A 4,457-nucleotide genomic window follows, 5' to 3' on the forward strand; every position below is an offset into this window, starting at 1 on the left:
TAAAAGTAATGACATTTCTAATTAGTTTCAGTCAAAATTTAGATTAAAAAATTAAAAGCATGAATAAATAAAAAATAAGAACCAAGAAGATAGTAACTTCTTTAAATTAAATACCTTTCTTAATTAATTTATACGAGAATTAGTTTTTTTTTTCAGGTCATGTGTGGATTAGTTAAATAGTTCATATATTATGTGATATAAATAATATAAAAATAATAAAATACTGATTACAAGCATGTAATAAGTAGTTGGCAGCAGTCTCACAATTATAGGTTACAAGCATGTATAAATACTAAAAGAAACATTGTATTACCTTTAAGTTATCATCTTCTTCAATACTCTCTTCCAACCCAGGCAGTCCACCAAAGGCAATCATCAAACATCTCAAGCTGAACTAAATAAAAAAGACAAGCAAAGATCAATTTACAACCAGCTCGAATGCTATGTGTCACTCAAATTAAAGAAGCTCAACCAATCCCTGCACAAACCATATGTTTCAAATCCTTCCATATCTACTTATTACTCTATATAACTGTTACAAATTATCCTAAAATGCAAAGGCCTACCTTCTCGATAAGGACCCCATTCATGTTTGCGCAAATGGTGTGGAGCATCAAGGGGTGGCAACAGGCCCTGCAAACAAAGAAAAAGAGGAATACAAACAACTAAATCTTTTGCATAATTATAAGAAAAGAAAAGAAAAAGAAATGACAAAAAATTTAAAATAAATCAAATTTCTCGCATAAATAAAATTTGAGTCAACACAAACTGGACTTAAAATCCAAATTATTAAAGAAAACTTACTTTGATGAAGTTCCATTCACAAAAGTCATGCCATAATCTGGAACCTCTGATGTTAGTGAAATCATATTATAAAGACAAGTATAACTACCTAAAATAATTTGCCTTAAAAAACTAGAATTTGTATAAAAAATCATACAACATCAGCATAAAAAAAATTAAAGTTTGTTCAAATTGTTATTCATAATTTTCAAATTGTTAGTTGTGAACAAATTTAAGTTTGTTCTCCTGCTTCCATTATCATCAACCATGTGATTATGAATTACAAAGTCATGGCACTTCCAGTATGAAGATACAAACCAAATAAGGAAAGTGTAAACAACCACTAACTGGCATGACATGAATAGAACCATTAGTAAAAGAAAGTGATGAAGCCAATACCTTTGCTCTTGTTAGAAAACAACAAGTCCAAAATAAGATAATAATATCAATATACCTTAGGTGCTCTAAAGTGAGTACAAAACCTGACTCAAAGCAATGCTTAAAATATAGACTAATTATTTATGTGAAAACAAATTCTTGATACGATAGAGACAAGCAATGTTTAAATAAGACAATTAAAAATGAAAAAAATTAAGAACGAAGCAAAAGGGAGAAAAATACATGTTAAGGGTATATTAATTGGAGAAGAAACTAGAAAGGTCAGAATAGAACACAAAGCTCTGAGGAAATTCATATATTGAATATATCATCAAAATTTACTCTTTGGGTATTCGTAGATATTCCATGCATTCAAGTATTCTGTTTAAGGACTGTACTAGAAAAAAAAATCCTGCTAAATTAATTGTTTCTTGAAAAATAGATGGATTTTTAGTAGGGAGAAGTGTACTGAAGGGGTGTTGAAGAAATTAATAGATAGTGTTTTCGGAAGCCAGAGCCAAAAAATGAGTTTTCTTTTGTGTATTTTTTCTCTTTGTTTAGTAAAAATTTATTATTGAAATTGTAGAGGATTAACAGACAAAAACCTATTCGACTTCCTCTTCACGGTTCGAATCCGAATTCGGGCAATTTTTAATACATACAATAATTTTTCAAAAAAATACCTTGGGACCTCGTATTTTTATTGATCCATGTTCCATGAAGTAAGTAACTGCTACTGAAATGTTGCTTCCTGCAACTCATATCCACTTTCAATACACCTTTCCTTCTTCATTGAATTTTTCCCCTCTTCAATTCCCCAAATCCAAAACCAAATTCAACATTCGTTGCTCCACTCCCGAGATTCAAACCCGAACCCGTCGATCTCCTCCGCCATTGAACGGATTGCCAAGAAGCTCCACGGCCTTGGCATCATCGAACCCCTTACCTCCTCCTCTAAAATTCATGTTCTATTCCCGCATGATCTCCCGAAGTGGCGCGTGGGGCACACCTTCGAGCTGAGCTGGAGCACGCCGCTGAAACCGGTGCCGGTCCCAGGGACCGGCATCGCGGCACTGAGCAAGAGCGAGGTGAGGAGGCAGAAGAAACTGTGGGCAGAGGAGTCGAGGAGGAGGAAAGAATTGGTGTCGACCTTGGTGGATCTGAGCCTCTCAGACTCAGAGATTCGGCACCTGACCACACTAGGGTTTGCGACAAAGAAAAAGGGAGATACAAGGCAACAATGAGAGAGAGGAAAGTGAAGGGTGAGTGGAAAATGAAGGGTCAGCAGCAGTGTACCCGAGAAGATAAATAAGAGAGAAAAAAACATAACAATTCAAAGACGGCTTTTTAAAATAACCGTCCTTGAACTTACAATCTAAAGATTCTACGATGTTTTTGACCAACCGTATTTGTTGCTATGTCGTAGTAAATGACTTTTGCAGTAGTGTTCATATTCTTGTGGAGTTGGTGCATATATTTTGACATTTGTTAATCTTTCTTCTTCAGGGAGATGTTAAAGAACCTATTTCATCACAATACTTTCATGTAAACTGATTTTTTCTTTTTGAGTAAAATCCATCTTTTAGTCTTATTTTTGTTTTCTATTTTCCCTCATCTAATCTATGAATTCTAACAGTATTTAAATACCTCATATATTTATCTTTGTTCCTTACTTAAGTTAAACATGGTTAATTAATTTTTACTTATATAAAATAATATTATATAATATTTGTACACACGTAATGAGCTGGAGGCATTTTTGTAACTTGCAAGGATGTTCTTCAAATTATGATATTTAAATGCAATTTACTTTAAGACAAAAGGTGTATAGAGGAGCACACATGGATGCCATATCTGTTGTTTGAGCATATTGGATGTATTGAGGTTTGTTTCCGCAATTTGGTGTTTTTCATATGTGTTGATGAATTAATTCATTGAAATTCCCCTTTCAATTTTATTTGAGCCTAACAAGAACAAATTGCTTTGTATTTATGGTCAAAATTCATTTTTATGATCAATTGTGTTTACAATCCTTTTGTATGTTCAAAAAATGTTAATGATGACAAGAATTCTCAAGGAATTGGCAAAGAGGTTCAACTCTAAGTTTACACATTTATCACCCATTGGGTATGATCTAAAGAGGTATGTACTTCAGTCCTGAATGACTTATTGAAGAAATAGACGAGTGGGGGCATAGTTAAGACTGTCTCATTGCAAACTCTCCTTGTGCCAGTTCATTAGAGCATTCAAATGTATTTTATTTACCCTTCTTTATACTACAAATTATGACCTGAGATGTGTTCCTTTTGGAAATCAAATATCAAGGGTTGGTTTGAACTGACATCATATCCTCCTTGAGGGTCATGATCAATAGAATATTTTAATCCTCATATATGTTTGCTATTTATGTACTGCAATTAGATTCTAGTGAATACTTGATTATAGATCCTGAGGTTTGTTTTTTAGTGAGTTTTTATTATATCACTTTATCAATAATATTTTAATTAAACGGTTTTAATTATATTTTTTCTTTATCAATAAGTAAAAATCATCCTCTTTAACAAGATTAATTAAACGGTAAAATTAAACGCAAAGATAAGAATAAAATAGTTTTTATTTTATTTTATTTCCATTCTCACCTTTTTATGGAAGACCAAACAGCAACAAGTACAGTTGTAATGACGTTATTCACCCAAAAAATGGAATAAAATAGCATTTGTCTTTAAAGGTAAACCACAACTCAGAACATGAGTCACCCCATTTACTATTATACTCTTTCAGCGTACAGTTATTTTCCATATTTAATTAATTCTCTCTCTGTCTTTTTGATGAGGACATGATAAGGACTAAGGGTAAGGAATCTTTAGAAGGAATTGAAGGACCTATGACAAAGACTAGAACAAAGAAGGTCAAGGAAACTCTTCAACAAGTGTTAACCATGCTATTTGAATTTAGGCCCAAGTTATAAGTGGAGAAACTTCAAATTGTCAATTGCAGCATGTTCCAAGAAGAGTAGAGGGTGCCACTTTTGTTGAGTGGTTTTATTAGCATTTTGTTAGTTAAAATAAAGGCCCGTGTTAAAATAGTCACTATTACAAAAAGTAGTTTTAACATCGGCTTATTAACATCGGTTTTTTACAAAACCGATGTTAAGTTAAACGCGGTGGCATATTTGTAAATAAAGTATCATTCTTAACATCGGTTTTCCAAAAAACCGATGTTAACTAATGATGTTAACATCGGTTTTCCAAAAAACCGATGTTAATGCATACACGTTAACATCGGTTTTTCAAAAA

The 4,457-nt window shown here is 32.6% G+C and overlaps 1 long non-coding RNA gene across 1 annotated transcript; it reads right to left on the reverse strand.

Moving 5' to 3' along the window:
* Positions 1–405: 405 nt before the first annotated feature.
* On the reverse strand, positions 406–2,478 carry LOC114425516. The gene is made up of 2 exons (XR_003669233.1): positions 1,845–2,478; positions 406–633 (listed from the first exon to the last, which is right to left on the reverse strand). It is a non-coding gene; the product is annotated as an uncharacterized LOC114425516 (long non-coding RNA).
* Between the last annotated feature and the right edge of the window lie 1,979 nt (positions 2,479–4,457).

The sequence above is a fragment of the Glycine soja genome, chromosome 9 (assembly GCF_004193775.1).
Source record: "Glycine soja cultivar W05 chromosome 9, ASM419377v2, whole genome shotgun sequence".
Classification (NCBI taxonomy): domain Eukaryota; kingdom Viridiplantae; phylum Streptophyta; class Magnoliopsida; order Fabales; family Fabaceae; genus Glycine; species Glycine soja.